Source organism: Fukomys damarensis, unplaced genomic scaffold (genome assembly GCF_012274545.1).
Source record: "Fukomys damarensis isolate Sample0158 unplaced genomic scaffold, DMR_v1.0_HiC HiC_scaffold_14, whole genome shotgun sequence".
NCBI lineage: Eukaryota > Metazoa > Chordata > Mammalia > Rodentia > Bathyergidae > Fukomys > Fukomys damarensis.
Genome location: NW_022900926.1, coordinates 58,643,541 through 58,666,403, shown reverse-complemented (window position 1 = coordinate 58,666,403; position 22,863 = coordinate 58,643,541).

Here is a 22,863-nt window from a genome sequence, read left to right as displayed (position 1 = left end):
TTTTTTTTTTTTTTTTTTTTTTTACTGGAGATCGAACTCAGGTCCTTGTGCTTGTGAGGCAGGCAGCAGAACCACTGGGCTAAATTCTGGGCCCCTATGATCTTAAGTGATCCTCACACCATCTCACTGCATCTCTCTACTGGGAAGCAAAAACAATCTCAGTAAAGATATTCTTAATATTTATGCCTATTCTCAACTTAGAGGGAAAAATAATCTTTGAGAAGTTAAATGTCTTTTTCTGGACACAGTTCTAGTAAATGAGAGATCTGATGTCCAATTCCTCAGGGCCCTTTTTTTTTTTTCTTTTTTCCGCTAAAGTTAATTTTCAGTCTTGGCAATTATTTGGCTTTTCTCTAAATGTAAAGCCTGCATAATTTATAATTTTCAGATTCAAGTGACAGAATCATTCTGAGGTTTCATATTGAGAAAATAGTTTACTAAGAAGCTCATGGAATTGTTAGAAAGGTAGCTCGAGGTTCATGTTTCGGGGACCATGAAGGAAACACTCCAGGACCTTGCTTAAGAAAAATCTACTGAGTGCTACTGCTGACTACTGTGCTCAGAGGTCAACAAAGTGACCTCACTGCACCCAAGTCTCCACCAGCATTGGACAAGTTTTATGGCCAGAAATCAAAATTGTAACCACCCTAACTCTCAGAAATCCAATGTCGGTCCTGACACTGTTGCAGTGTCCTTCTCTAAGTGAATGTCTACCATGAACGTCTTCTCCTTGGCCAAGCACAGTTGTTGGAAGCCTGAGATATGGTCCTGTGGCACAGCTGCAAAAGTGGGTAAGAGCATGCACTCCCTGACTATTGCACAATTCCTAAAACAAATAATTTTGAGAACATGGCATGGTCATTTCAAAGGTGCTAAAATATGAGACAACTTTCAAGAGTGGGAAAGGCAGGATGATTTCATGCCCTTTGAATGTTAGCTGGATCAAGGATACACTACTGAAAAACATCCATCAAAAATATATCTTTACTGTACCATTAAAAATAATAAAAGGACTCCTCACAAGCACAAGATCACAAGTTCGATCCCCAGTACCAAAAAGACTGAAAGCATTATTTTACAATTTTGTGTGTTGGATTAAAAAGTTAATTCATGGTATGTTGTAAAAATGAAGGGATCCTAAAGAAGAATGTACATTTTAAGATTACTCCCATTCATTACGAGCAAAATGGTCTAAGTAAAATTTTGTTTTATTTTGTTTTCCTTGTTTATTTGAGGTCTTGCAATGATTGTATAAAGATTAAATGAGATTTACAAGTAAAATTTCTGACACTAAAATATTAATATATTTTCTCTATTCCATTGGGCCATTTTATAGTATATTAAAACAATTAAAAACAAATAAAGTCATAGAAATTATTCCATTTATTATCTGCCAAGGTGGCTTGACCACTACCACATTTAAGACTCTCAGTATCAAAGAAAAGACGTTTCTAATATCTTTCTAATAACTTCTAATAACAGCTTCTACTGCTTTTATTTATTTATTTATCTCTTAGCAAGACCTGATCTACTTGAAGGCAAAAAGCTGAAGCCAACATAGCTAACTGCTTACAATCATACAACATGCCCCCCTCTTCTTATCCATTAGCAATATTCTGATTTTATTCTTGAGATAATCGGTCCCTTTGGAGTGGTGCTGAATAGTGCTCTTTTCAGGGATAATATGGCCTGTGATTAAATTCCAGGAAAAGTCTCATGGCACTTCCAGAAAAGTGTGCTAAAAAGGATGGGGCAGTTTTTCAATTTTCTTCTGCTGCCATCCTGCTCCCTGAGGCTGCACTATGTTGATTATTTTGGTCCATGACATAGGAAAATGAAAATCACATGGGGCAGAGAGGAGAAACTGAAGAAACCAGGATACGTGAGGACTTATGGCTAGCAGTAGCCAGCCTTCCTTTTATGTGAGAGAATAAATATTTGTGGATCCTAAAACCTGCTTATGTCACTAATAGTGAAATGTAATACATAACTTATTTTACTGTCACCATTTAAATTTTTTTCTAGTATTTATCATAATGACTGATATAGTAAATATTTAACATAGCTTAGAATAGTTAACTCATGTATAGTTTTAGGACAAATGCATGTGACTTTTTATTATTTTGCTTTTTTGTAAATAATATATTACACACATTCAATTGTTTTGCATTAAAATATTGCCTTATACTTATTGCATTGTAATGGATTCCATGTTCTTTTTGTTTGCTTTTGTTTTTGTTTTTTTGGAGGGGTGTTACCAGGGATTGAACTCAGGACCTTTCGTTTGTGCTTGCAAGGCAGGCGATGGCACCACTGAGCTAAATCCTTGGCCATTGTAATGAATTCTTAAAGCCAGGAATTATATGTGTATGATTTTGAGGTCGAACAGTTAAAATAATAGAACATTTCCTATGTAAAAATATGTAGAAAAGTTACCTGAAGATGAAAAAAAAGAGATATTCATCTTTTCTAAAGAAATAGTATTGAAAGTTGTGAGGCAATTAAAACTGACTTACCTATATCTGCTTATTTTTCTAGATTTTTTCCTAACAGCATGTGACGTATTAAGAAGACTGCTAATGTGCAGTAAACTAGAAGCAAATTTCAGAAGAGAACTCAGTATTGGATATTCATTCATATAAATGAAATATTTTTTCCAACCTAAGTATTGTTTCAGAGAAACTCAAAATGAATATGAACAATGAATATAATATATGAACATATAATCTGTTTATATTTTTAAATTATTTTTGTTTTTGTTTGTTTTCAGTACTGGGGATTAAACTCAGGACCTTGAGCTTGTGAGGTAAGCAGCAAAAAGGCTGAGCTAAATCTCCAGCTTTTTAATTATTTTTTAAAGAAATTTCTCTTTGGGCTGGGAATTTAGCTCAGTGCCTGTCTTGCCAGCACAAGGTCTCAAGTTCGATCCGCAGTACCTCTCCCAAAAAGAAAAGAAATTTGGCTTTATCTCTTAAAGAATTTCCATATAGTATCAAAAAAATGTATGGGAAGGAAATGGGATACAGTGTATTGCTAGTGAATTGGGTTTCAATACAGGGACTGGCAGCAACACAAATGAGGGGATGTAAAAATCAGACTGTTAATGGAGATAGATTTGTAGCTGAATGTTCAGAGGAAGAAAAGAAGCCTCTTTAAACCCAGAAAGTATGTTTCTCAGATCAATCATATGGTTTTGTATTATTTAAATCTTCAGTGTATTTCTTGAATTTTTTTTGTCAACCTGATCTACTTAGTGGTAGAAGTCGGCTACTAACTCATCTGATATATGAATTTGTAAATTTTCTTCACAGTCCATCAATATTTGTTTATATGGTTTGAAACTTTTTGAGTAGTACAGATGTGTTTATTGTTTAAAAGCACAATAAATTAGACAGTTAATCATATGTTTTAAACACACAGCCTGTGCTTACACGCCTGCTCTCCATTCCTACACGGCACATATCCCTGATGATACCATCTGCCTTGTGGTGAACTTTATCATTTGCTGAATATAGTGTGCTGGTCCTGTCAGATTTGCTTGGCTTGTTCGCCCCTTTGACCTTGGCTTTTTATTAAACTGAAAGACCCTACACTCACATTTTCACTTATTTTCTTAGCACTCTAGCTGCTGGGACAACATGCTTCTTTGGATATCAAAGTCCAGTGCTGGGACTGACTTGACTCGACCCCCAGAGGCTGTGACTGTTCCTTTCACCCTGAGATCACATTGTATTTGCTTTCCTGCTTCGATCCTAGAAACACATTTTATTATGAATATATATATGATTAGTAAGTATATATTTATATAATGACCTATTCACATATATAAAATATATAAATTTCAATTGGATATTTTTTCTAACAAAAGCTTTTTATATTAGCAAAAAGGGATGATATGGCTCTCAAAACAAATTAACTTATATTTTACAATTTTCACCTTTTTATAATAAGTATATATGACTTAAATAAAACACAAATACCAAAACATATTTCCAAAATGAAAATAAAATGTGGAATTATCAAATCATATCTAAAATAGTATACTTTGAATTTTAAAGAGTTACATTTGGGTCCAAAAACCAATATTCTTTTTTGTAACATCAAATAAGAACTTTTAATAGCAAAATATTGATCTGTGAACCCTTTACACTTGTTAAATTTCAAAGTAAATGTAACTAATTTAGAAATAAAATGTTTTAATTAAATTTATAGCTAACTATACCTTGTAAAATACTTCTGCATCTGTCATTGTTTCTTACATATAAGTAAATCATAAAGATCTACATTTCACATTAAACTAGCTTGAGAATAGTCTACCATAATTATTTAAATAAATAATAAAAATAATTTAGTACAGGAAAATGGGGTCAGAGATTATGAAAAGAAATTAATACCTTATGTACAGGTGATACTTCACAATACACTTTGGAGAACATTTCAGATTAGAAGTTTTCATTTCTCTGGAGGTCTCCAATGGCAATAAAATACATTACTTGATTATAAAGTAATTACATTTTCTTCACCTCCATGGAAACACTTTACTGAAAGTGTAGAAATGAGAGGGAATTGCAATGCTTCTGGTATGTGTCCAAGTACTTGCCAATTATCAAAAGGCAACCACTCTCTAAATCATCAACTAAAAAAACTAGAAAATGTCTGAATAAAATAAGAAAATGTAATTATCGAGATGATGACTTTTAGAAAAAACAATTGTGTGAGAATACATATTTTACAATAATAAGGTGATACATACTAAAATACTTCAAAGGCATGCTTCACTAATAAACTGAGGAGCGCCAGAGTGGGAACCAGATACCCACAGGCCCAGAGCACCTTGACAATTCATTGTGAACCTGCATTGAGACTCACAGGTTGTGCATGTGGTTTCATATTTAAGCTTGGAATTTAGATTTCATATTTCTCTCAGTGTGCACTGTATTCAGAGGTTTTTAAACAGAGAACGGATATCTGCTTTCAAATGACATTTTCATCTATAGGACACGGGATATATGGAAATGAGTAGATCTAGGAATGGCGATTAAAATCCACTGCAATAAGTACTGGGATTCAATATATAGCACAGTTAATTATAGTGAATAATACTGTGTTGTATGTATGAAATTTGCAAACGCAGTTGAATTTAAATATTCTCATCACAAAAAGGCAACGAAGTGCTGTTATTAGATAATTGTAATCATTTATATATATATATATATGTGTGTGTGTGTGTGTGTGTATGTATATGTATTAAATCATCACACTGTACAATAATTAATTATACACGAGTGTTCTTTGTCAATTACTCCGCAACAAATTGGTGGGGGCAAAGGTCTACTTGCAAAAATTCCCACTAGAAGAATGATAAAAAAATGTTGTCTATATTCTTCTCATACAAGAAGTGGAGATGGGCTGTGCATAGTGACTTCTTACTGGAGAGTTGGAGGAGAAGAAAAGTGAATGAATTTGTATTGCAGAAACTTGGCAAGGCAAGCAACATCTAAGTGAGATTAACATTAGTGATGATGAGCTATCTTGACTCAATGCACCTTGACATGGTGTAATAAAAACAGCAGTTATTTTTATAATTCCTCTGAGAAACCCCCAATTTCTATTGAATCTTTAGAAAAACTTCACACAAATCCCAGTTTATAAAGAACCTGAGCAGCAATTTTCAAAACTGTCAGAGTTACCAAAAGTAAGGAAAACTCTAAGAAAGTCTCCCGATCAATAATAAAGAGTGATAGCTTTCAGAGGAATTAGAAAAAAAAAAAAGTAGCGAGATATGTTAGAGGTAGAAAGAGAAATCTAAGTATTGGATGAAAATCACGACTCTCAGCCCCCACTTTTATTATAGATTGATTTTCACTCATAATTCTCAGCATTGTCAGGAGCTAGTAACTGTTGTAATAGTTCCAGTATATTCAGTTTAAAGAAGCTGGGACAGTAGTGCGAGTACTTGTTTGCATTTCTTGCTATGTTCTACTGGCCTACTTGTCTGTCCTGTGTCAGTACCATGTTGCGTTACTCTGGCATGGAGGTATAACTTGACATCCCTTATCGTGATGCTTCCAGCGTTGCTCTTTTTGTTCAGGACTGCACAGACTATTGTGTATTTTTTCAGATTCTATATGAATTTCAGGACTGGTTTTTTTTTTTATTTCCGTGAAAAGGGTTTTTGATATTTCCATGAGGATTTCACTAAATCTGTAAATCATTTTTGGTACTATGGCCATTTTTGGCATATTAGTCATTCTGATCTTTGAACAAGAAAAATCTTACATTTCATAATGCCTTTTTCATTTTTTCAGTATTCCGTAATCTTCATTATATAGATCCTTCACCTTCATTGTTAGGCTGATTGCTTCGTATTTAATTTTTTGAAGCTATCTTGTTGGAATTATTTTCCATATTGTTTTCTCAGTGGTTCCATTACCGGTGTATGACAATTGATTTTTGTGTGTTTGTAGCCTGATACTGTCCTGAATTTTTCAGATTTAAAAATCATCATGTCTATAATGTTTTGGAACTTCTATGTAAAGAATCACATCTTCAGAAAATGAGAATAATTTTAAATATTTCTTTTGCATTCATATTTTTTTCTTTGGTGTGGCATAAGATTCAAGTACTGTGTTGAACAGGAATGTTGAGAGTGGATGTACTTGTCTCATTTGTGATTTTAGAAAAAATTCTTTTAACAAAGGTGCCAAAAATATAGGCTGGAGAAAAGACCGCTTCTTAAACAAATTGTGCTGGGGAGACTGGATATCCACATGCAGAAGTGTGAAAATAGATTCCTATCGGCTACCAAATAAAAAACAAATATTGAACCAAATGTCTCAAAAATCTTTGCTAGCTACCATTCTGACCGAGGCTTAGTTTCTAGAATATATAATGAATTAAAAAAAAAAACTAACCCCTTAAACCAAATAATCCAATCAAAAACGGGAAAATATGCTTCATAAAAGAAGCACAAATGGTAAATAAGTCTATGAAAAAATGTTTGACATCTTTAGCCATTAGGAAAATGCAGATCCAAACTAATTTGAATTCTATCTCACCCAAGTTAAAATGGCCATCATCAGTGACACAAAAAGCAAGGAATGCTGAAGAGGCTGGAAGGAAAAAGGGATGTCCCTACATTATTGGTGGGAATGGAAGCTAGTAAAAAACCACCATAATAATCAGTATGGAGAGTTCTCAAAAATTAAATATATAAATAGCATTTGATGTAGTCATATCTCTCCTGAGTATAATCTCAAAAGAATTAAAGATCGCATATATTCATACTCACATTTACACTGTACTTATCACAATATCTAGATGATGCTAACAGATAAAGAATAAAGAAAATGTAATATGTGCATTATATATCCATGACATGTATGGCTTATTCATAAAGTAAAATCAAATCATGTTATTTGTAGAAAAACTGTTGGAATTTGGAGGTCAGTATGTGAAGTGACACCAGCCAAAATCAGAAAATTGATTCTGGCATGGTTTCTCTTAATGAGAAAGGTAACAAATGTAATAAATAAATAAAAAATAAAATATATAGACATATATGCATATATAAATAAAATAAAGGATAGATGACAGGAAACCAGAAGAGAGACTTGGGGAGGAGAAGGGCATTGATAAAAGGGGAAGAAGAGTAGAAGTGATCAAGATATGTTAAACACCTGCACCAATATCCCAAAGTGGAACTGTGTATTATGAACCTAAATTCTAATAATCCTCTCAAAAATCTTTAAAAATTAAGATGAGGTGGGCCCAGAGATCTAGCTCAGTGGTTCTTCCACCTGCCTCTCCACGCAATGGGCCTGAGTTTGATCCCCAGTACCAAAAAAACAAAAAACAAAAAACAAAAAACCAAAAAAAAAACAATTAAGATGAGGCAATGCATTTAAAAATAAAATTTTTACCAAGTGTACTGTCAATGAACATTAAAGTGAGTGTATGAAGAAGTTAATTAATTTATCAAACTTGATGATAATAAAGAATGTAAAACCTCTAATTTTTTACACAAAGATTAGAAAAAAGAATGGTCACAAATATGGTAAAAAATAGCCAACACTGCCTCAAAATTGATAAAGGAGGAAGACTTCACTGAAGTAATTTTATAGTCTAACAATGAAATAGTCTGCTAAAAAATAACAGAATCATGGTGACTTCTTTTTTAGAGATATGGATTTTGATTAAGTGATGTAACCAGTGTGTAACATTTGTCTGTCTCTGATTGAATAGGTTATCTGTTTTAGAACTTTGGATCTGCCTATGCCCTAATGTCTAAGTCACCGTCTTATCACTGAAACGCAATATTCAACACCCACAATTTAAAAAGGAAAAGTTTAGTTTGGTAAGGATTTTAAAGTTTCAGTTTATGTTCTCCAGGCTCAAATACAGAAACCACATGGTAGAAGGGATCGGATGGGGGAAAGATGTTCAAAATATAGCCACTGGAAAGCAGAGAGAGTTGAGGGATGAGTCAAGACAGGAGACAAGCATTTCCGGGTCAGATCCACAGTAACCCACTTCTTCCCCAGATCCCTTCTTCATATAGCAAGTCAGCTATAATGTCACATAATCCAATCACCTTCTGAACACACCAGACTTTGGGGGCCATTTAGGGCTGAACCATAACACCAACTGTCGAGTGCGATTTGAAAATCTAACACCGTGCATAAATCTGTCTCAAAGACAGGCTTCCTCTCAGGTCTTCAGATAACTCCTTGAGGCTTCTAATTCAAAGCACTGTTCTGTGTACAGAGAATTTTTCTTTGAATCCTTTATCATTTCTTGGTGCAGAAAAGAAACTTTCTTTTCTTTTCTCTCTTAAAGTTTTTAAAAAATTTTTATTTATTTGTTTCTTGAGACAGGGTCTCACTATGTAATTGAGACTGACCTGGGACTCACTATATAGCTCAGGCTGGTCTCGAACTCACAGCAATCCTCCTGCCTCGGCCTCACGAGTACTGGGATTACAGGTGTGCACCACCACACCTGGCTTTTTTCAAGTTTTAATGAGAAGGATTCTGGTTAAATCTAAGTATGTTCAATAATATTTGTGTATAAACTGCTTAATTTATTTTTCACTTTCCCTATATCTTTGTCCTGTTCCCTTCAACAACTACTCTTATGTCTGCAAAATTCTGTAGTATTGGCACGTATGGATAGAACAGTTTCTTTTCTTCCTTAGGAACTGATACTTCTGTGCTTCATTCAAATTAGGAAAACACTTGATATCATCACACAGTCTTTTAAGTTCAGTCATTGATTCATGGGTCTTGCTGAACATTGGAAAGATCCGGGAAACTTTCAAAAATTCATTAAGACACCCAGGCAGTATCCACATAGATTGTGATTTAATAACGTTGGCATAGGAGCCAAGCATGGCTTTTTTAAAATTTAAAGATCATACAAAAGTTTTTAATATATGGCTAGAATGGAAAACATGGCTTTATAGTAGAAGAATAAAAGAATTATGTGTTGGCCCTGTGAGCTGTCATTTAAACTCCACTGTTTCTCTCCTTTCCTGACTTTCTTTAGCTCAGTCTCCCTACCCTTTATTGACTCCAGTATCATTTCAGCACTGTTTACACTGAAGACTCAACTGTACATTCCACATGGAATTCTATGCTTTCACACCTCTGTCTTCCGTCTGGAAGCGCGGGATAAGTGCAGCCAGCATTGGGCTTCAGTGCAGTCTTTAGCAGACCAGGACAAGACTGTGCAGTTTTGCAGTACATTGAATTCATCGGAATATTTTCTATATCTCCTTTCCGTTCTTGAGAAAATATCTCGTTTATACCCTGATTTCAGAATGATGTTTCTTAACTTTTCTCTCCTCAGCTTTGATCTTCAGAGTGCTGGATATAATTTACTTCTGACTTTTAAGTTTTGTACGTGAAGAACCAAGAACCACAAGGGTTCCTCCTGTCAGGCCATTTTCTAGTTGCTTGCAGCATAAATCTAGCAACTTGGGTGCCATGGTGGGTTGTGCTGCTGGCTTTCCTGATGATGATTTGTTCAGCGTGGCAGCTGGATACAGCTGCTGAGATTCGCAGTCCCTGCTGATGGATATCCAAATACAATAAGAATCTTATTATATTGGAAAGTATGCTTCCCAGAGGTAAAGGATGAGTCAGATGGTGAACAGAGAATGGAGAGAGAGAGAGAGAGAACGAAAGTGCAAGGCTCTGGAGGCCCAGTGGGGACTCTAACAGGTATTCTAGCTCCCTTTCTCTTTCTCCAGTCTTCCGGGACTGACGTAAAGGATCAGCTCTGGGAAAAAACTGAAAGGTTTTCCTCAGGATAGACTATGCTCAATAAGAGAATAAAGAATTGTTTTTATAATATATTTGTACCTGTCATGATTAGACATGATATTCAAACCTTGAAGTTTCTTAAATTGGCCGAGGCACAATGGAAATAGTATCTGAGGCAGACACCATCTCATAGAAAGTACTTATGTCATGGATTGAGTGCAACTCCATGGAGGACAAACTACAGTTCAAGATTAAATGAAATTATGAATTTAGAGTTGGGGTTCAGGTGGGAGAGAATTTGGCTCTGAGAGATAACAGAAAAAAATCTTACAAAAAAGAAAAAAGCAAAAAATACTTGTAGATTTAAAATGTTATCTTTATATATGGAGGCAAGTGAGAGAGGAGTCAAGATAACTTAAATGTGTTTAGACCATACAAGTGTGATAAATTTAATTATAACATGATCCTAAGACATTACATGTCTTACTGGGAGCTCAGCCTCCATGACTACATCACCTGTAATTTCATTGGATACATATAAACATTCAGGTCCACACTAATAGTGAATGTTATATAAACATACATACTTCAAATGAATGGAAGATATCTCACCAAGTGAATGTTGTGGGATTGTTTTTCTCTTTTTTTCTTACTTTATCTTCAATTAAGAAGGATTTTTTTTCTTCTTTCTCTGAGTTGAGCCTTTAATTTTCTCCTTTTCTTAGGTCCTTTGTTATATTACCTTTCTTCATGCTAAGGTGACAATACAGACTACCAGTGAGACAATACTTATTTTAAAACCACTTGTTTATTTGAGTATAGGAATCTTGATCCGAATTTTTACACATGCTTGCCTGGTCTGACTTTGATCATATGGGGTTCACAGTAGTCCCATAATAAAAAGGAAAACAGAGATTATGCCTCAAGTTTGTCTAGTTGGCAAAAGAGGAGTTGCAAAACAAAACACTATACCAGAAGCAATTGTCAGAGGCTACGGGGTATTTGTATTTTCCCAAAATTTCCTTATTCATTTACCGATATGCCTAATTCTTGCAATAATTTTGTTCAATGAGTACTTTTTAGAAGCAAGGGGAAGACAAAAACTAGATTCTATGTAGAAGCAAGATTGGTCTTTGTTTTTATTTATTTATTTAGCCAAGACTGAAGGTATACCCCATGGCCTTTGCACTGAGCTAAACCCACAGACCTCCGGCAAAGTGACTAAGTTGATCAGGATGGGCTTGAACTTGCAGGCCTACTTCCTCAGCTTCTGGGGATACTGGACCCAACTCTTACTTTATTTTTTCAGAATTGTGTACATAATAAGTATGGCAGACAAATATTAAAATAGGGGCTTTCCCTAATTATGAGAAACTCTGCAGTTATTTGAAATAGAAATTTTAAGCACAATTGAAATTCTTTCATCAATGGACTTCTGCTATTTTTCAGAATCAGATTCGAATTGGTACACAAGGATAATTTTGTAACAGTCTCCTTTTGGAAGACTCCACAATGTGTATAGAACACTTTACTAATTTTATATGATTTGCAAATATCTATCATTTTTATCTAATTGAAAATAAATTTACAATTGAAAAGAGAATGGCTAATTTTCCAAAGATACTAGCATTTGCTTAGTGTTATAATTCAAATGTTTCAATAGGAATGACCATTTTGCAATCTGAAATCCTTCTGACATCTGCAAAGACTGAAAGAAGCAGCATAACTGGTAAGTTTGCATTGATTCTGCTCTGAGGAGACATCTTACAATGTGAGAAACAAATCTTACCAGCTGTTCCTAGACAAAGGTGTACTATCTAGAATATATAAAGAAATAAAAAAAAGACACCAAAATATAAAGATCTGATTAAAAAATGGGCATCTGATATGAACAGACATTTCTCAGGCAAGAAGCAAAGGCATCAAGTAAACATATTAAAAAAAGTTCCACATCACTCGTCATTGGAGAGATGCAGATGAAAACAACACTGAGATTCCACCTCACCCCAGAAAGAATGGCTGCTATCAAGTAATCAACCAATAACAAATGCTGGCAGGGTTATGGGAAGAAAGGAACCCTTCTCCATTATTGGTGGGAGTGCAGACTGGTGCAACCACTGTGGAAATCAATATGGAGGTACATCAAACAACTAGGAATTGAAGTCCCATTTGACCTAGCTATTCCCCTGCTGGATATTTTTCCAAAAGTATTAAAAGAATCATACCACAGTGATATATGCTCATCCATGTTTATAGCTGCAGTTTGTAATAGCTAAAATTTGGAAGCAGCCCAATTATCCATCAACTGGAGACTGGATAAAGAAGATGTTTGTTTTTATAAAATGGAATACTACTCAGCCATAAAGAATGACAAACGAGATATTTATAGCTAAGTGGATGAACATTGAGGCCATACTTTCAACTGAAATTAATAAGTCATACATTTGTACATACTGAATAGTTTCTCTGGTGTGAAACACTGAAAGTGTAAATAAGGATCAAATGTATAATTGACCTTATATAATAGGAAGAAAAGGTCTAAAAGAGTAGAGGAAGTAGGAAAGATACAGGAAAGGTAAAAAGGAAAAAGAAAAAAATATTTGAAAAGGAAAAACATGGAAACAATGTCCTTGTAAACAGGTTAGGGTGAAGGGGCAGAAGGGAGGGCTGGGGAATGGGGAAAAGAATAACCAAGATAAGTCATGTTAAGGTACAAGATCCCAATGATGAATGTAATTGTACTGTATTCCTAAAATGAACCATAAACTTAATAAACATTAAATTTTTTAAAATAAATGAAAATATGTCATGAAAAAATCATGGCCTCAATGTGCATCCATTTAGCTATAAATGTCTCTAATTTCTCATTTTCCTTGTGCAGATTCCAGTTGATGGGCAATCGTGCTGTTTCCAAATTTTAGCTATCACAGACTGGGGGCTAGCAAATGGGGAAAAATAAGAACCAAGATTTGTCATGTAAAGGTACAGGATCCCAATGATGAATGTAACTGTACTGTATACTAAATTGTACCCATAAATTTAGTGGAAAATGTGGATTTTTGTTGTTTATTCATTTGTTTGTTTTTTTTAGTAATGCAAAAACTCTCCCATTAAAATACAAGATACAAAACTAAGGGTCAGGTGATTACTGTGTTTTAAAATCCTTATGTTACCTTATACAGTGGACCCCTGACTTACAAACTTGTTTGGCTCCCAAGGGCTGGTTGTCCCTAAGTATAGCTAATATCTGGATGTTTACCTGGGTACACGCTATAGATAACAAGAGGCAGATGAACAATCCATTAACCTAATTCACTGTAGTTGTTTGTATGTCAGGCCATTTATGACTCGAGTGTCCACTATATATTGTGTGCAGTTTAGAACACACATTTGTACTATGTAATTAAATGAAACATAGCATTGCATTTTTATTGGTTATATTCATATCACCCACCATTCTTAGAATATTGATGCATCCAAACAATAGACATACTTGGGAGAAGGACACCCTAGAAGAGGGAAGAGGTATAACTGAACCATCAGTGGCACCTGGGAATTTAACTAGGGGATGAGGGAGAAAAAGAGCCCCAGAGATAGTCACTGCAGTTTTGACTGACTTCATAACTCTTCCTGAGTTATTTCTACTTTTGGTGCTCATATGTGCACTGACACGATAATGGAAGCTGGCTGTCTATTCCTAAGGGATAGCAAGAACTATGACATATTTCATAATTACATATGTATGTATGGTTTATATAAACAGTCCATGCACTCATTCATCCAGCAGGTCTGATATGTGTATTATCCATGAAGCTCTGAAAAAACAAAAGTATGTAAGATGTTCTCCTTACATCAAACTGTTTTAATTCTGGTGGGAGAGGTAAACATGAATTTCCAATGCAGACCTAATTCACTCTTGAAGGATTAATTTGTTTTTAAATGTGTCTACATATAGCCTTATAATTTTTTCTAATGTGCTCCTAATCACTTTTAATTGAGCACCGAGCCTGCAGGTGTCAATTAAAATGATGAATACTGCCATAGTGGAAAGTTATCTATCAAGGGGGAAATTAACTGAAAAAATTTTGTCAGGTTGCTAGGGACATTTTATAATAATTCTGATTTTGTATGGTGCCCAATAGTAGCCTGCCACAGACCACAATAGATTCATAATATCTAAAAGGAAATTCAGAAATTAATAATATAACACACTTATTTCACAGAAGAGAAAATTTAGATTCCAAGCGTAGTACTTGTTGACTAAGCAAAATTATAGCACTCAGTGGCACAGTCAAAGCAGAGTGCCATTTTTCACACGCAATGAAATAGATATAAATAGATATAGAAATAGATTGAAAAAAGATATAAAAAGAAATGAATTCACAGAATTAAATTAGAGGCATTGCATCACTGTTCTCTTGTACAGCAGGCTCTACTTTTACTGAATACCTAAATATCAATACTGTTCTTTCTTGAGTTTTGAGACTGGTCAAAGCAGAAATAAAAGAACTTAAAATATTGTTTGATATTTTAATTATGAAAGTGTTGATTTGATATTTTCCCTTATAAATTTATACTTGTCTTTTGACAATATGAGCTTTCAACAGAATAAAGACATAGAGGTCACTAATGGGGATTCAATGACCCTTGGGAAAATTAACACAGTATAAAGAGTGCGTTAGATGATGAAGTCACCTGAAAATTAAGGTGGTGTTTATTAAGTACTAGATGCTAATAAATAGCACTTCAAAAATATTAACACATCAAACCTATAACAAAATTGAATCCCAATTTTAGTTTTAAAAAATTATGATGTGTACATATGGTGAATTAATATTTTAAAAATATTATTCTGACTAGAAATATAAATGAAAAAAGATAGATGAGGGGAGAATAAAGAGATTACAGCCTAAGAAAAGTTGTCTTCTCTTTTCTCATGCACAAAATGCTGAATTCTATCGGAGGCAACTACAGGGCATAGAGCAACAGAAGTATTTCTTCCTGGTGAGTGGATGACTGCAGACACAGGGTGCGGTGAACTAACTAATGGTCAGCTTGCCTCAGCTGGACCGAGTCAGTGTGGTTCTGGGCATGGAAGACTCATAGGAAGATTGTTGACAGCAGCTTAAAAGGAGCACTAGAAGGAAAGATTGCAGGCTGCTGATTTTCCTCAGAAGGGGCTTACTTCAGAATCCTAGGGACCACCACTGAAGTTCACCTATGGGCGCTGCCAGACTCCAAACATCATCTCATCTCTTGCCTGCCCCATATCCAGAGGCTACTTAGCTTTGGCTGCTGTCCTCTTCTGAAGAGCTCCAGTCTCTGCCTTCACCTGGCCTCATCTCCTGGCTCTGGGCACAGACTCTGCAGCCTTCAGCACTAGCCCTGCCATGGAATCCAGGTCCCTACCTGAATTCTTTGGATCTCCACTTTGAGAACAGATCTCTCCCACTCTCCTCCATTTAGCTTTTGGATGGATATTACAAAATAGTCCTATAAATTATATGTCCCATGTTAAATCTATTCCCTTGCAAACCCTGACTACCTGTGTAAACAGAGAGATAGGTACACACATATTAACATAATGCATATATACTAGCCTAGCCTATTTTTTTTTCTTCAATGCACTATGATGGTTTAATAAATTTCCCTAAGTACTGACTTTATACTGGCATATAACAGCTACAGAGAGAATGATCTGTCCAAAATGTTTTCAAATAGTTTATACATAGAAACTTCATGCAAATGAATTGTTTATACTTTTATCTTTTTATTCTTTGATACCTAACAGTATTTTGACTTGCCTCTAGAAATTTTGTCAGATGTCAGTGACACAGAAATGAAAATCTGTGCCCTCCATACACAAAACAGGCTTGTATGACAGGTGAAAGGGGCAGGGTATCAAATAAATGAAAAATATAACAAGACAAATTGATCATTCCAAAAGAATTATAAACAGAATGTAGCCTAACACATAAGAAGAACTCAAGTCAGGGAATCCTTTGTAATAGAGCTATTATTTGAGCTGAACCTAGAAGGATTTGACAAAGTTGGTCAGAACACTTAGGAAAAGTTATTCCAGTTAGAAAAGAGTTAGTGTAAAGAAATGAATACTGAGTTACCAGAAACTACAAACATTAAAGTTTGCCCACAGGTTCACTTATGATTTGATAAGTGTTTTAGGTCTCATTACATTTGACCATAGCAGCCCAATCATGTTTATGGACCTAAATGCAGTAATTCAGCTCCTATATCATTATGGCCACCAGCAGAACCATATTCCGAGCCTTTGATTGGGCATCAGCTGGTGCCTATAGATAAATCTAGCCAGAGTTTGTTGTCAGTTGCTCCAAATACCCACATGTTTAAATTGCTGATAGTCTGTCACAATTGTGTGTTAAATGTATTGACTGTAACAACCAAGATTTAAAAAAAAACCAAAACTTTTATATATTTCAAAGAAGGAAGACACTGGGTTTTTCTTCAGATTATTTGTATCATCCCTCCTTCCTCTCCCCATTTCTCTCTCTGTGTGTCTGTCTCTGTGTCTCTCTGTCTCTGTCTCTCTCTCCCTCTCACCCCCCCACAAAGACACACACACACACACACACACACACACACACATGATGTCCATCTTATACAAATAGTTTTTAAGATATAAGGTGTAACTTTGCAAATTTATTCAAAAAACAGAAATGACTGGGAAATACTCTGTCGGGATAGCTAGGAGGGAGCACAGAAGAAATGTTGGTCCTGCTCCCAATACACTTGCTGGAAGCGGTATATGTATGGTTTTATTTTATATTCTAGTGATTTTCAGATATTGGGCTCCATGAATCATGTCCTGTTTCTTTTTCTTTTTTTTTCCCCCTTTCCTTTTTCTCTTCTTTGCATTATACCATGAAATGTAGGTGTACAATTTCATAATATAAACATAAAGCTGATTTTGCTAGTAGAAAATAAGCATTCCTGTACCATATGGCTGCACATTAAAACCTTATAGAAGATAACAATAAGAATGGTTAAACTTACCATGATCAGCTATTTCTGTATTTTTTGCTGATCCATTAGTTACATGTTCATTTGTCATTTACTTGCTTTCTAGCAGGTGCCAAAGGTTAAAGAAAAGATGACAACAAAAATCTTACACTTGATAAAACTCAATCCGTTTTTTTAAAAGGGAAAAAGTTCTATACTTTCATTTGCCTTGCTCAACATAGTTGAACAGCAATGTTGTAATTTTCAAACATCAAAATATTGTTAATTTATATTCATACTGTAATATTAAAGTTTAGTTTTCAATATCCCAATTAAAATTTTAATTAATTAACTGAATTTTTGTGTGTATTTTATTTAAATAAAGTTTTCAGTGAATATTCTGGAATGTTTTCAAATGTATTTATTTCTAGATTTAATTTATTATTTGTAGGAGAAACTCTAATGTTTCTTGGAGTATACTAAGACTACAGTGTCTTAGTCCAAAAAAAGAGTTAAAAATGATGCCATCTAACTGGTTTCAGTGTCTGCCAGATATTCTTTTTGGTTTTACAAACATCAAGGATATAAGATACAGAAATCTTAGATCTTAGAGATTCAAGGGCCATATATATATATAAATAATACTATGCATTATATCTAATATATAATATGTATTATACAATACATATATATAATATAATAATATGTACTATATAATATAATATACATTATGTATTGTGAACAATATATAATATGTATTATATAATACACATATAATATGTATTTATATATATATATATATATTTGAAAGATATGTGTATATGCAGATAAATTGCTAATATATGTTTGCAGATTATAATATATTCATTTAATATGGTCATGAAAAATACAGGTGGATTTATATACATATATATTTAATGAAAGATATATTTTATGATTCTTGATACCAATTTCTTGTTATGAGTCTCAAAACAAGTGATTTAGAAAGTTATTTCCAAATGAATAGGTCTAAAACGTTTCTTTTTAATTCACTTGAATTCACTTTAAATTTTGAATTCATTCAATCATGATTTGTCCAAAGATTCAGCCATTCATAGAGAATAGGCTTTCAGAGAATTTACAAGCTTGGGAATAAAATGAACTTCAAATAATTATGAATTTATTGTTTCATTTACACTATAGATTTTTGGTTTTTTTTTTTGTTGTTGTTTTGTTTTGTTTTGTTTTTTGAGACAGGTTCTCACTATGTAGTTTAGACTGCTCTGGAACTCAACTCGGTAGCCCAGGCTGGTCGTGAACTCATAGCTATCCTCCTGCGTCAGCCTCCTGAGTGCTGGGATTACAGGCATGCACCACATGCCAGGTTCACTAACAGAAATTTTAAGACACCGAAACAAAGAAAAGTGTGATGAAGGATTATAATCAAAGGAGTCATAATGACAGTTAATCAATGTAAATAAGAAGTAGATTGCAGACCTTGCCTGTGTGACTTATTTCCTTATATTTTAATTACATATTCCTAGTGGATCAAGATAAAGTAAATTAACATCATATTTATTGGAAAAATTTAATAAGGAAATGAATTCGTATATATTCCTGGCTAAAGAACCTAGATGAAGTGAACCATTTAGCATTTATTTCATTATTATACAGTCTTCAACTTTTCAAATGAATTGTGCTATGAAAATATTGATGTTAGTTTGTCACTGGGATATTTTTATAATAAAATTGTTTTTTCTATATTTTATCAAAAAGGAAAATAAAAAGTATTTTTAATGAAAGGCTTATTGTTTTTTAACAACAATAGTAACAATATAATTGCCACTAATATTGATCGTTTTTGCTATTATGGTAAGTTTTTATAGGCATTAATATTGTATCTTCACTCCTCTAAAAGAGAAGAGATTTCTGTTTTACAGATAAGGTTAGCAAATTACAGTTTAAAACATTCAAAGGAATGGAGTGAGTTTTGCAGGAGGTTTAGAGTCAGAATTGAAAACTCATGTCTATTATTTGATTCCGACTCCACATCTTTAATCATTTTATTATATAGGATTATACTATAGTAGTAAAATCTAGAAAGTTAGAAAAAAATATATATTTATTTTATTTCAACAACACGAAAGCTAGTGCAAGAGCACAACCCTGCCTATAAAGTGTTAAGAGACATCACTCACATTCCATTATACAAGATAAATTTAGTAGAAGGCACTAAAATAGTGAGACACCTGGGGGGATTCAAACGATGAGGTATTATGCACGGGAAAAGTGAGAAATGGAGCAAAAAGAAAAAATTATCTAGATTGACAAAGCCAAAGAGTCTCAATTAAATAGATTAGAGTTTGAAGCAGACATTGCTTATCGGTGAGGGACAACTTTAAGAAGTGTGTGCGATGTAATTGGAGCGATTTTGGAAGAGGAAACTCACAGGAATGTTGAGGGAATGAAACGAGAATGGCAGCTGTCAAGGATAAGGCAAGAAGGAAAATCCCTGAAATGAGTGTCGACTTCTGAACATATTTTATGTATGGAGGACATGAAGAAAAAGTAGTTCACAAAGGAAGCATGTAGAAAGTCTGTTGCTTTAAAAAAAATGAGCTCATCTCTACAGCTTTCCTTAGCTTACTTTAATTACTTCAGAAAGTTACTGTAATTTCCTTCTCTTGAGATGCAATTTGAGCCAGTTTCCATTGATGCCCTCTTGTGTTTCATTAATAGCATTTTCATCACCACAATGTATTTAAAGGCATATTAACCGAATTATAACATCTTATAAACATAAGACATACATGTGGCAATTTAGATCAATAAGTTACACACTGCACACTTTGAGAATATTCTTCTTTTCCTCACTTCTCTTCCTGAACTGAAAGATATGTGAAAATAACTTAGATTTGCCAAGGAGTAGGGGTGGATAGAAGGATACAGTTTGCATGCTCTTTGCTAAAAAGGTTTTTTGTTTGGGTTGATGAGAATCTGAGAGGGTGATGACTGTGGAAGTCAGTAATAAACTAAAACTATTCACTTATAAATCTTAATTGAGTGAACTTTATGATACACAAATTGTACCTCAATAAAGCTGAGGAAAAAAAGAGAAGAAAAAGAAGCAACTGCAAATGTTTTAAGTCAAATAGTACTGAATTGAAAACTTAAATCACCTGCTGGTGAGTGAATTTGCCTTTTCAAAAAGCTGCCTAAGCACATGACTCCAGGGAGAACATAATTAATGTTAATGGGAAACCTTCTAGAAAATGCAACTGTGATTTTTTAAAAAAGCTCTTCAGTTCTTCTCTGCTATCAAATGGTCTTGAAATAATTGTCTCAAAGTATAACTATAATCTACATTCATGTAATTTTCTCTTAGCATAAAAAAAAAAGGAAGAGCAAAAGATTCCTAAGGAAATTTTCCATCATGATTACAGTTGACCTAGTATTATGGTTTTGGGTTTTCAGATTGACTTTTCACCTCCAATTAATTATTTTCATAAATTTTCCATAATGGACTTTTATAATCTATTTTTTTCATTCAATCCATAATAAGCTGTCAAGTTTATGCACAAAGTAAGAAGCTGGTTCGCTTTTAAAATAGAGTCTATGAAACAGAAAACCAAGCATACAAAGATAAATATTTAAAAAATAGTGACTCAACATAGCATTTGGTAATTAAATATGATCTATAAACATGTGCTCTTATCTCCATATTCTCCCTCTTTAAATATTATTTTATACATCTACATACATATGAAAATGAATGAACATGAAGAGATAGATAGATAGATGGTAATACACATTCTCACTATAAACTATTTTAGAAGTTTATTTGAAGTAAAACTTTGTTGGACTGGGGATTTAGTTCAGTGGCACCATGCCTGCCTTGCAGGCTCAAGGTCCTGAGTTCTATCCCTTGTACCAAAAATTAAAATAAAGCTTTGTTGAATAGTTTATTAATCAGGTTGAAGAATAGTGAAAACCAAGTTAACTCTCAACCCTCCTTGTACAAAATTTAAAAATTGGTTATATATAGATCTATATATATGAACACACACACACACACACACACATATATATGAACACAGAATATAACCAAATGGAAAATAGATGAAAAGAGATTTTTGAAACAATATTGAATTACTTAAAAGTAAGGTTGCATAGCACTCATAATTTGAAGAAAAACAGCTTCAGATTGAATGCCAGCCCTTTTACATATTAGCTACAGAAACTCAGACAATACTGAGCCTCAGTTTGCATCTGTGTAAAATTGGGATAATTGTTTTGCCTGGAAGTTTTTTGTGTTGAGTAAGGTAAATAGTATATTTACCATATTGTAGTACTAAATAAATACATAGATAAATGTAATTACATTAGAAATTCAAATTTGTCTAATACATATTTGTGACTTGGGTAAAATTTTTTATTTATTGAATAAACTATTTCAGGAAATTAGAAGTAAATCCTTACTGTCCTATATTCCATGGAATATAGTGTTTTCATCTCAGAATCATAATATGGAGTTTTGCATGAACCACACAGGGTAAGCATCTACAATACTCCCCAAAACAATTGCAGTACTTAAGGTACACGATGAGCTTGATAAGTTTCATATCATCAAGTGGGATGAAAATAGCCAAAAATAGCACTCTGGGGAGTGTAGTTATATTCTTCATTTCACAAAATCAGGACTGGGTTTATAACTTCTGACATTAAATATGGTAGAGAAACTTTTTGTGCCAGTTTTGGTCCTACACTTTTAAAAGGCTGGAATCTTCCACTTTATTTGCAGCTTAGGTGGCATTCTGTGAGGAAGCCCAAGCAGTTTTATAAAGAGGCCCATTGGGCAGACAATTGTAGATCCTCCACTGACCATTCCACCCAAACCATCCATCATCTGAAGCTAGAGTTAGCCAGGATTTCCAATGTGGATGAGCTATTTTCAACCTGGCCCTGAGCACCATTCCAAAAGGTTATCTGTGGAACAAGTGAGAAGGGCTACTTACAAGCCTTGACTAAATTGCAGAATTAGGAACAAAGAAATGGTTCTTTTAAGCCATACATTTTGGTGTTGGTTGCTAGGTACTGACAGATAACTAGGTTTTAAACTGAGAAATAATATTTCCAGGACTTAAAAAAATAGATCATAGAGGATCTCTTCTTCCTATTCCATTAGGAACCTGTAAACATTTCTGTTAAAGCCCTTTCAAAGTTTTATTGTAATTATTTGCTTATAACTACTTTTAAATTAACTTAACTGAGTCTCTCAAGGGGTTATTTTTGATCCCTTAATTCCCTAATGGTCTTTGATACTTTGTAAACATGAATGAATACTCACTGAATGGTTTCCTAAGAATTAGTGCCTTCTTAATTATTTAAGAAAAAAATAACAGTGATACCAACAGCTTGAAAATATAAACCAATAAATTAAAATAACAGCATCTACTTAGGAAAAAGGATACTGATCCTGTGGTGAAAATAGGGAAATAGGACCTTAATTAATTTATGTACTACAGATGTTAGAAGAAACTAGCCAAACCTAAAGGAACAATAGATCTTTCAGACAAAGCAAAGCTAATTACAGTTCTCTTTTTCTAGTGACATCCTACAAAATATTTATTTTAAGCAGTGA